Raw genomic sequence first — 12,524 nt, 5'->3', positions numbered from 1 at the left:
ATTTCTAAACGTTTCACCCGATATGGATGAAAATACCTTCAAACTAAAGTTGACAGTCTGCACTTCAACCTCAGTCGTTGTATCATTTCAAATTCAAAGTGCTGGAGTACAGAGACAAAAAACATATTGTCACCGTCCCAATGCTTTGAGATCACTGGATTTTGCATACCCCACCTTACCATGACACATCTATATCTTCACCACTGAAAAAAATACTGTTGAGTTTGATATCATTTGAAAGTTTACAAACAGTTGTATACTTTCTTAAATTACAAAGATAAAATGTAATGTATTAACCTTTGACATAAATTATCTAAAACACGTAAACTAATTATTTTCCTGGTCAAAATTAGTGCACTACATAGTGTGCAATTTGGGAAGCATCCCTGGACATGAAACCCATTAAATGTATAGTATTACAGAGAATCATTGACTTGAGCAATGTCAGTTCTGAGGATAGCCAGTGAGCTTAATGCCCTATGCATTCTATGTTTTCTCCCACAATCAGGCTAAGACTTACTTTTTTATGTTTTTATCAACTGTCTCTCCTGTGAGGTAGAAATGTAATTCAGACATGCTAAAGTTCTACTGATAAACACAACATTATTGTTTGTTTTGTGGGTTAGTTGAGACCCATACTCCCTGGCTGCTAGAGACGTTTCGTCCAAATCTGGTACTGTACGATGCTTGAGTCGAACCTCACTGGGATGACAAGCTGGGGAGGCTGCGGCTGACTGAGCAGGGCGAGTTGGGTCAGTGTTTCCCAATCCTGGGGACCCAAACGGTTGCACGTTTAATGTTTGCCCTAATGTAAAGGACGTCACGGTCAAGCGGTTTGCTTAGAGAACCGACTTCCCCATGATCGGCTCATACCGAGACTAGAACTCAGGACGTCTGCATCACAAACACACAGACTGCCCTCCTGAAGCATTCCAACCAATTGCAAAAGGCCTTCTTCAATGGTCCAAGGGTCAACACTTCAGGCTGAGGAGTGAGTTTCACAGAGCTTCCCCATCTGCTACATTCACACCCCAAACCCACTCCACAGCAACCCCAGCAGTTGAGCGGAGTGTAGATCCGAGTCTAGCGGCACCATTGTAAAGGATGTCACGCTGCTTGCTTAGCAAGTACCTCTTTCCCCTGATTCAGCTCATACCGAGTTTCAAACTCAGGACCTCTGCCTCGCTAACAGACGTGACTGCCCTCCTAAAGCATTTCAACCCACCGCACTATTAAAAAAGGAGTGAATTTCACATATCCCCAGCTACACTAGCACTAACACACTTGATTCAACTAATCAACTCAACATCAAGCCTTTATTTGAATCAGTTGTGTTAGCGATAGTGTAAATGTATTGCTTCCATCCCTCTTCTTTCCCCAACCTGGACTCAAACCAAGGACCTTCTGCACACATCGACAACTGCCTTCCCACAAAGCAACGTTACCTATCGCCCAACAAAAGCCGTGGCCCTTGCAGAGCAAGAAAACAACTGCCTGCAATGACAACAAGCTCAGTCCGATGATGCTGGGACACACCTCCCCAGACATTGACGGACCCTCCACCTCCAAATCGATCTCGCTCCAGAGTACAGGCCTCGGTGGAATGCTCATTCCTTAGACGATAAAGGCGAATCCGAATCCCCTGGTGAGACAAAACCACAACTCGTTAGTGAAGAGCACTTTTTGCCAGTCCGGTCTGATCCAGCGACGGTGGGTTTGTGCCCATAGGCGACGTTGTTGCCGGTGATGTTTGGTGAGGACCTGCCTTACAACAGGCCTACAGTCCAGCCTCTCTCAGCCTATTGCAGACAGCATGAGCACTGATGGAGGAATTGTGCGTTCCTGGTGTAACTCGGGCAGTTGTTGTTGCCATCCTGTACCTGTCCCACAGGTGTGATGTTCGGATGTACCGATCCTGTGCAGGTGTTGTTACATGTCGTCTGTAGTGCTGTCTTAGGCGTCTCACAGTACGGACATTGCAATTTATTGCCCTGGCCACATCTGCAGTCCTCATGCCTCCTTGCAGCATGCCTAAGGCACATTCACACAGATGAGCAGGGATCCTGGGCATCTTTCTTTGTGTTTTTCGAGTCAGTAGAAAGGCCTCTTTAGTGTCCTAAGTTTTCATAACTGTGACCTTAATTGCCTACGGTCTGTAAGCTGTTAGTGTCTTAACGACCGTTCCACAGGTGCATGTTCATTAATTGTTTATGGTTCATTGAACAAGCATGGGAAACAGTGTTTAAACCCTTTACAATGAAGATCTGTGAAGTTATTTGGATTTTTACAAATTATCTTTGAAAGACAGGGTTCTGAAAAAGGGACTTTTTTTTTTGCTGAGTTAATGTAGTTCCCTGGCATGCCACAGGATAGCACTAATAGTATTATGTAGTGTAGTCTATTAAATGTGTCTGAGACAGTTAATGTTGTCTGTACCCGCATCCCTGGCCACGGCGTATCAGGAAATGTTAAACATTGGTAGAATAAACATTTGATTAGGACCAATAAATCAATAAGGAGATTCATAAAAAATATTTATTAAAAATGGGGTAAACAAAATCATACACGGACAAATTATACTTAAAAATGTTCACTTTTAAAAAGTAAACATTACATTTTATGTATGCTAGGGTGATATCCATCTCTATACCAGTAACATAGAAGTGGGTCTAGAACAGTTGCACTGCACTGACAGGCAACCTCCCTGGTTCACTGACTACAGAAATGTTTCAAGTTTTCCCGAGAGCTATTCATGTGCGAACCACTGACATTCAGCAAGCAGCAACATACATACAATGCAACATTTCACAGTATCATCTAGGATGTGTCTGTTCATTTGACCAAAAAATTATTAGTTCAGCTGGACAAAATATTAACACAAATCACACAGACAGTATTGAAATTATAGCACTTGCCTTAAGCATTCTCAATAACAGCACAAGGCTCCTTAGAACATGACCCATTATACACAGGTGGTCCATAGAAAGGGATACCAACACATCACAGAAAGTTGCTGCTAGGTTGATTCCCCTTGTATATTGCGGAACATTTGAAGACAAATACAGGCTGAATTTGCATATATGAGAGACCCATTCCACCACTAATGGTCTCAAGGGTTGTGGCTAAAAACAGAAGAGCAAAAGTTTGGAGGGGAAAACTGAAATGACGCAGATCCTTAGCAGACATTTTTCATTGATTGTTATTGGTGGTCCATCGATAGCAGCATTGGAACTGAGGATAGAAGTCTTGGGAATAGAGTGCCATTTGGGACGCAGTCATTTGGGTGCCATTTGGGACGCAGTATCCTGGCCCTCTGGATACTGCTTATTAGGTGCTATTAAATTTGCGAAACACAGTAACTCTTAAAACACCGTAAGAATGTGAACAGTACATTCAAAATATCTTTAAAAAAGTGTTGCACATTTGAGGTGCAAAATTAATAAATTATAAAAAATACAAATCAAACATATTAAAACCAAGTCATATCTTCCAGACCTGGACCTTCTCGGCCACCACGCACCAGTTGGCATGGTCGAAGCAGGAGTAAGGGTTAGGGTTAGGGCTCCGCCAGCTCGCCCTCCCGGAACACGTGGTAATAGCGCAGACAAGAGGCAGCCTCTGGCTCCCCTTCACTGTCCTGGGGGCTCTGACTGCTGTCCTGTTTGAGGTCTCCTGGTGGGCCTGCTTCCCTCTCCCCTGGCCGCCCTGGTCCCTCCATCTGGTAGGAGGTGACCAAGTCAGCCACACCCCTGGACCAAGGCGGTAGAGACACTGGTCTTCTCTGTGGAGGGGGAGTGGTTGTCGTTGGCCCTGGAGATGGTCAGACTGCCAAAGTCAAAGACTGAGTCCAGGGAGCGTGAGAAGAACCACAGCCTCTGGCACTGCTGGGGACTGCAGGCCATCTCTTCTTCCTGAATTGACGCCAACCCTGATGGACTGGATTTAAACCCACACCAACACCGTTATACATGTGCTCTGAAGGCAGTGGCAGCAACTGTTCTACCACCCGAGGCCACTGAAGGGCCAGTGTTTATTAATACTGTCCTAGGGCAAATGAGCACCCAAATACCTGCCTACTCACAGCATTGGTAATTAGACACCACTTTACCTTGCAATAAAACCATTGATTATTTCCCAAACAAACTCTTGTTACCTTGGTGACCCAGCTGCCTAGGCAACTAGGGCGGCTGTGCCAGGAAGTGCTTATCTCATGTCACCTGGTAACCTGCCTTGATTTCATAATTTCATTCATGTCACTCAACCACTTTGATTTGAAGTGAAGCACTGAACATGAACAGTTTGTTAAATGAGCAATCTGTGATTCAAACAAAATGGCACCAGACACTTTTTTGGGTAAAACAGCAGAGGGATGGAGCTGGAGAAATGTAATTCAGACAGAGCTATGGTTGCAAGGACTGACTGAAATTAGATCAAAAAGATTTTTAACCATGTTGTGAAGATGTACAGTGTTTGTAAACAAACAATGGAGTAAAACCAGTTGATAAATATAATGGGTGATGGGTTAAGACAGATTAACTTCTTGACCATACTTGAGACGCAGACGTCTCAAGTATGCACCTGGAAATGCAAATGCGCTACGCTAAATGCTAAATGTACTCGTTACAACTCAATCCTTGATCAAAATTCACAAGCAGGGTATTGAATTAAAGCTACACTCGTTGTGAACCTAGCCAGCAAGTCAGATTTTTAAAATGCTTTTCGGCGAAAGCATGAGAAGCTATTATCTGATAGCATGCACCCCCCCAAAATGCCAGCACGACACGTAAACAACAGATTTTGCGGTAGCCGGCGCTACCCAAAACGCAGAAATAAAATATAAAACATTCATTACCTTTGACGAGCTTCTTTCTTGGCACTCCTATATGCCCCATAAACATCACTATTGGGTCTTTTTTTCGTTTAAATCGGTCCATATATACCCAAAATAGCTTTGTATGGAAGCTGTGTCATTCAGAAAAAAACATAGTTTTTAAACGCTGCGTCATTTTTTTAAATTAAAAAAGTCGACGATAAACTTTCACAAAACACTTCGAAATCCTTTTGTAATCCAACTTTAGGTATTAGTAAACATTTATAATCTATCAAAATGATTACAGGGCGATGTATATTCAATAGGTCTTCGCTTGCAAATCAATGGCTGCTAATGTCTTCATTAACAACATCCGGGTGAAGACTGGGAAAATGGATGCCAGATAGATGGATTTTCCAACAATTAATTCAATTGAAAATGACGACAATGGCGACATCGTGTGGAATTTGTATGAATTGCAATTCTTTTAACAATTCGTGGAAGTGACTTATGGAAATTATTTTTAGCTTTCAGAGAGCAGTTTTTCTTGCGTTTTTCAATGAAACACACGATCTGTTATAGTCACAGCCGTGATTTAACCAGTTTTATAAACTTCAGAGTGTTTTCTATCCACACATACTAATCATATGCATATACTATATTCCTGGCATGAGTAGCAGGACGCTGAAAAGTTGCGCGATTTTTAACAGAATGTTCGAAAAAGGAGGGGGTAGAAGTAAGAGTCATGCGAACACACACATCATTCACTTAAAAATCCCAAAATGTACAGTACCAGTTAAAAGTTGAAACCTACTTATTCAAGGGATCCTTTGTTTTTACTATTTTCTAAATTGTAGAATAATAGTGAAGACATCAAAACTATGAAATAACACACATGTAGTAACCAAAAAGAGTTAAACAAATCAAAATATATATAGCCACCCTTTGCCATGATGACAGCTTTTCACACTCTTGGCATTCTCTCAACCAGCTTCACCTGGAATACTTTCCCAACAGTCTTGAAGAAGTTCCCACATATACTGACCACTTGTTGGCTGCTTTTCCTTCACTCTGCAGTCCAAATCATCCCAAACCATCTCAGTTGGGTGGGAGGTCAGGTGACTGTGGAGGCCAGTTCATCTGATGCAGCACTCCATCACTCTCCTTCTTTGTCAAATAGCCCTTACACAGCCTGGAGGTGTGTTTTGGTTCATTGTCCTGTTGAAAAACATAATGAGATGGGATGGCGGATCGCTTCAGAATGCTGTGGTAGCCGTGCTGGTTAAGTGTGTCTTGAATTCTAAATAAATCAGTCAGTGTCACCAGCAAAGCACACCATCACAACTCCTCCTCAATGCTTCACGGTAGGAACCACACATGTGGAGATCATTCGTTCACTCACAAAGACACAGCATTTGGAACCAAAAATCTCAAATTTGGACTCATCAGACCAAAGGACAGATTTCCATCGGTCTAACGTCCATTGCTCGTATTTCTTGGCCCAAGCAAGTCTCTTCTTATTGGTGTCCTTTAGTAGTGGTTTCTTTGCAGCAATTTGACCATGAAGACCTGATTCACACAGTCTCCTCTGAACAGTTGATGTTGAGATGTGTCTGTTACTTAAACTCTGTGAAGCATTTATTTGGGCTGCAATCTGAGGTGCGGTTAACTCTAATGAACGTATCATCTGCAGCAGAGGTAACTCTGGGTCTTCCTTTCCTGTGGCGGACCCAGTTTCATCATAGCGCTTGATGGTTTTTGCGACTGCCCTTGAATAAACTTTAAAAATTCTCAAGATTTTCCAGATTGGCTGACCTTTGTGTCTTAAAGGAATGATGGACTGTTGTTTATTTTTGCTTATTTAAGCTGTTCTTGCCATAATATGGACTTGGTCTTTTACCAAATAGGGATATCGTCTGGATACCACCCCTACCAGCCGGAGCGCCGTACTGGCACTTCTACGTTTTTTGAGTAACGGTTCAGCAGTTCTTCTGTAAAACAAAGAAGCTCATCACTGGCCCAGATTCACACACTAAGGCAAAAAAGGTTGATCAAAGAGGAATGAAGTCAGGATCTGCATTGAATAGCAATGGAGAGTGGGCATTAATTTCCTGATTCCGTTTTGCTCAAGTTTATTTGCCGCTAGTCTGTGAATCTACGTGACAGTAGGCTTTGAGATTGCAAAGATTGAAAATGTGCCAGCCTGAATGAGCATGAGCATGTTCCAAATTGTCAAATTAGTGTTTGTAAAGTCAATAAATTAGTTTCATAATTTAAAAAAATGTAATTCATGAATGCACACTTAAACATTATCAACCACTTAAAAATCTACATATCAGCCATTATCGTAAAGACCTTTCAGTGCAGGTCCGTGTGTGCCAGTGGGCCACTGCCAGAGGAGAAGGCGCGACATTTCAGCAACAGGTATACATTTTTTTATTGAACCTTTAGTTAACTAGGCAAGTCAGTTAAGATGAAATTCTTATTTACAATGACGGCCTACCAAAAGGCAAAAGACCTCCTGTGGGGACGGGGGCTGGGATAAAACATTTAAATATAGGACAAAACACACAACACTACATAAAGAGAGACCTAAGACAACAGCATAGCATGGCAGCAACACAACATGGCAGCAGCACAAAACAACAGCACAAAGGGAAAGAAGGTAGTGACAACAATACATGCGAAGCAGCCACAACCGTCAGTCCATGATTGAGTCTTTGAATGAAGAGTGTTTGTTGCAGCTCGTTCCAGTCGCTAGTTGCAGCGAACTGAAAAGAGGCGCGACCCAGGGATGTGTGCGCTTTGGGGACCTTTAACAGAATGTTACTGTCAGAACAGTGTTGTATGTGCAGGATGAGGGCTGCAGTAGATATCTCAGATAGGGGGGAGTGAGGCCTGAGAGGGTTTTATAAATAAGTATCAACCAGTGGGTCTTCCGACGGGTATACAGGGATGACCAGTTCACAGAGTAGTATAGAGTGCAGGGAAGTGACCTACAAGGAGCATTGGTGGCAAATCTGATGGCCGAATGGTAAAGAACATCTAGCCACTCGAGAGAACCCTTACCTGCCGATCTATAAATTACTTCTCCGTAGTCTAGCATGGGTAGGATGGTCATCTAAATCCAGTAGCGTGCCGCGGTTCTGGGGCCTGGGCCTTCAGTGAAGTCTTACACAGTCCCACCCGAATTAATCCACCTCTTATTACCATCATTATGATGCCATGGCTCTAGACACTATACATTTAGACAGAAACGCAGTATAACCAGGCATTGCGTCACCTTGAAATTGACATTTTTATACAGAGACTTGCAGGGGAAGAGTACAATACCTTTTCATTGTGCAGCTTCGTTGCCCTGTGCGCTTGTTCGTTGAGCTGTAGATCCACTCGGGTGTCCCCAAAAGTTTTCAAAAGCACCATTGCTTGTAAGTGCCCAGCCGTACTTTGGTGTCTCGTTGCTGCCTTGGTTAGACAACTCAGGTTTGCAAAGCCAGTGTGGCTCCAAACACCAAATCGATCACAGACTTGGTGGAGACAACCAAGCAAGGAAGGTGTTCCTTTGTAAAGATTGCAACTCCACCACCTTTGGAAGATCTGTCTTGTTATAACCAAAAAGGTTTATGTCAGTGTTCAAAACAATCTTTCTTAACCATGTCTCAGGAGTTGTGAACTCACACTTTCAATTGATCAATTTCGGGTAAAAAAGCCTCTAGCTAGCCAATTAGAATAACTAGTAAGAAACTGCTACAGTTAACTAGCTAACAAAGCATTCATGTTGTTGTCACCTTTCCAACGGCACTGTAGATAGCCTAAATCAGGGATCAAATAGATTTAGCCGGGGCCGTTTTTTTTGTGAGAGGATGGTCGGGGGGCCAGAACATAATTACATATAATTTGTAGAATAATCCCAAACAGATATGACAAAAACATTATAATTTCAAACCTTGCTTCCATTTGTATCTTTATTATGTGTGGGAATACTTGGGAACAGATTTCCAACATTTAAATAACTGGTGTTTTTACAATCTTTTATATCCAACAATGAAAGGAATTTAAAAAATGTATAATTTATTTTTTTTTGCTCGGCAAACTTGGGCCGCCAGTTGGGGAATCCTGGACTAAAAAAATCTGCATCATTGTAAAGCTGGGTTATTGTAAGCCATGTAATTGCAACAACGTTAAAAAAAGGTCTAAGAATAGCCTAATTGACAAATACCTTGATGTGCAAAGATCTCCCCTGAAACATGAATGTTTTAGCCTTATACTGCAGGCTATATAAACATGTCTAATTAGATAAGGTAGGCTACTTCAAAGCTTATTTGTTTGAGCACTGATTCATTGAATGAAGGAATCATTTAAAAAAAGACAAAAGTATTTGGTTGTAATGTTGCAATACTTTATTTATATCAAGCGTGGCAACCATCCTCCAGGATAGCTACTGGGTTTGCAGGCTTTTGTTCCAGCCCTGGTCTTACCACATTGTAACCTAAACATCAGCTGCTCAACAGGACCCTGATGATCAGACTTGGATCAAAAGCCAAGCCTGCACACCCAGGAGCTCTCCAGATGGAGGGATGACAACATGTGATTAACAGTGCAGTTCTACTTTGTGGGGGGTTAAGTGCCTTGATCAAGGGCACAATTGCAGGAGATGGTGGCCTACATGGGATCAGACACAGCAGCCTTCCAGTGTCAATAATACTTACTCTTACATGTAGGCTATAATAATAGTCATAAACATGTAGTTCAAAGTCATGGAGAAGTCATGGAAAATGGGTATAAACCCTTAACAATGAATAATCAGAGGTCTCTATAGCATAATGTAATTTGAGAACTTCAGTGAGCATACAATAGTCTAATGGACCGACTTGGAAAAAGACAGCTCCTGCACTTCTTTCATCCCAAGTCACTGATAACACCTATCCAGGCACTTCCGATACGCAAACATTGTAGGGTTACGCCCGAGGAGAGAGTGGGGGGACAGTGAAAATAAGACAGTAATGGTAGCAGGAGTGCGAGTTAGAATGCAAGCTTGTTTGCCGGATTCAAACCCATTTTGATTGAACTGGGGTTAGACACACTAACCGCTAGACCACTACCCTCCCATGTTGAGTGAAGTATAGGCCTACCTGGGATGGAAAGGACGCCGTAAAAGCAGCTGTCCCTGTAGGGCAGCCTGAGGCAGTCACACAGCTGAACCTCGTGGCCCTGGCTCCGAGCTGGGTCCACAAGGGGGAGACACACGTCACAGCCCAGCTTGAACACACTGCCATTGACGTGCAGGTACTTGCCATTGCCACAGCCTGTGATGTGGATGATGGCAGACAATCAACAACAAACACCAGGTCCCAGTTCTCTACCCTTCTCCCAAAGTGTGCACTTGCCATAATGGATTTCAAAGAATTGGATTGGTGTAAACATTGGCTGTAGGGAGTTTCCACCATGGTTTATCCCTGACTGGAAATGTGCATGTGCATATGCACCCTTTGGGAGAATGGCGGAGAATCAGGATGCAGCCTAGATGTCAACCAGAAGAAAGACATGCATGAGGCCAATACAAAATGGCACTACTTTTGGTGTGCTACTTGTGTTTTGACATTGACATCATGACTTGAAGCAAGGCCTCAGAATCAGAATGACTGGTACTTTCGAGTGTGAAAACCAATTCCTTAGCGTGAAATGAAGGATATCACAACATCTTACAGTAGCTGACTGCATGCGTAAAACAAAAAAAAAACGATTTGCTTGATGACAACGAAACATTGCATCAAGAAATCAATCAATAGCAGGTAGAAAACATACTCTGCCTAAGGTTATTGGCCTTTTTGTTCGTTTCAATTAAACTCGGGCAACAACAGATAGTGGTAAGACAGACAGAGGCCAGTAAAAAGCCAGACACATACCCACTTAATGCATGTCCATCAGTAGTAGAACAGACACAGTAGCGTACATACCCACGTCAGCGATGATACTGCCAGGCTCATGCTCCAGTAGGAACTGGCGCACCTTGGGCCAGGCCTTGTCGCGGCTGTCGTTAAAATAGGGAGCAATCTTCTCATAGACGCTGTGAACATGCTCCCTCTCCAGCCGAGTGGCAGCGTCCTCCATCACAGTCATCCAGGCTCGCTCATAAATTCAGCCCACCTCAGCCGCACAGCTACAGGGAAGACGATAACAACGGGTTGGATTTTCAAGGCAGAGGCTGCATCCCAAATGGTGCTCCTATTCCCGAAATAGATGCCATTTGGGACATAACCAGTGGTTTTATGGGCTAAGTTCAGGACAGGTAGTCCCTTGACCCATTTCCACCCCCAAAATCTGTTGTGTGTACAAAACAAGACCTTGGCCTTTTAGCTCAGGACAGGTTGTTGTTCCATTTCAAAACATTTTCTGCCATTTTGTTCCTAAAGAACACAACCCTGGCCTTTTAATGTTCCTACATGATGAACAAAAGTATTCAATATAATGATCGGTGTGAGAATTACAATGTCAGTACAGATGTCAAACCCAGCAACATCACAGCAGATTTAGCATGATTGCTAGAGGTCAAGTAAGGCTAAAGGATAACCAAAAGAGAGGATCCTAATGTCATTAGGGACAGACCGAAATGTACAGAACGGTAACTGGAGGTTTTAGTATTTAAAAAAAATATAATCCAAGGGAGGGTCATGTAGTTTGTAATTAATGAAATTGTTACATTCCTCAGTGTTTCAGAATGAGTTGCTAATTAGAATATATATATAATAAATATACACATAATAATAAATAAATACATATACACACACAATTATAATAATACAATAAAAAAAATATATACAGTTGAGGTCGGAGGTTTACATACACTTAGATTGGAGTCATTAAAACTCGTTTTTCAACCATCCACAAATTTCTTGTTAACAAACTATAATTTTGGGAAGTCGGTTAGGACATCTACTTTGTGCATGACACAAGTAATTTTTCCAGTGGGTCAGAAGTTTACATACACTAAGTTGACTGTGCCTTTAAACAGCTTGGAAAATGATGTCACGGCTTTAAAAGCTTCTGAAAAGCTAAATGACATCATTTGAGTCAATTGGAGGTGTACCTGTGGATGTATTTCAAGGTCTACCTTCAAACTCAGTGCCTCTTTGCTTGACATCATGGGAAAATCAAAAGAAATCAGCCAAGAACGCAGAGATTTTTTTTTTAGACCTCCACAAGTCTGGTTCATCCTTGGGAGCAATTTCAAAACAACTGAAGATACCACATTCATCTGTACAAACAATAGTACGCAAGTATAAACACCATGGGACCACGCAGCTGTCATACCGCTCAGGAAGGAGGCGCGTTCTGTCTCCTAGAGATGAATGTACTTTGGTGCAAAAAGTGAACAGCAAAGGACCTTGTGAAGATACTGGAGGAAACAGGTACAAATCTATATCCACAGTAAACAGATTCCTATATCGACATAACCTGAAAGGCCGCTCAGCAAGGAGGAAGCCACTGCTCCAAAACCGCCATAAAAAAGCCAGACTTCGGTTTGCAACTGCACATGGGGACAAAGATCATACTTTTTTGAGAAATGTCCTCTGGTCTGATGAAACAAAAATAGAACTGTTTGGCCATAATGATCATCGTTATGTTTGGAGGAAAAAGGGGAGGCTTGCAAGCTGAAGAACACCATCCCAACCGTGAAGCACGGGGGTGGCAGCATCATGTTGTGGGGGTGCTT

General features: G+C 42.5%; 1 pseudogene; it reads right to left on the bottom strand.

Annotated features, from left to right (window-relative positions):
- Window positions 1–3,480: 3,480 nt before the first annotated feature.
- On the bottom strand, window positions 3,481–10,930 carry LOC139392532 (uncharacterized; annotated as a pseudogene).
- Window positions 10,931–12,524: the final 1,594 nt, after the last annotated feature.

The sequence above is a fragment of the Oncorhynchus clarkii genome, chromosome 33 (genome assembly GCF_045791955.1).
Source record: "Oncorhynchus clarkii lewisi isolate Uvic-CL-2024 chromosome 33, UVic_Ocla_1.0, whole genome shotgun sequence".
In the NCBI taxonomy this organism is placed as follows: domain Eukaryota; kingdom Metazoa; phylum Chordata; class Actinopteri; order Salmoniformes; family Salmonidae; genus Oncorhynchus; species Oncorhynchus clarkii.
The sequence above is the reverse complement of the archived record's forward strand: the minus strand, read 5'-3'. Positions and strand labels throughout refer to the sequence as shown.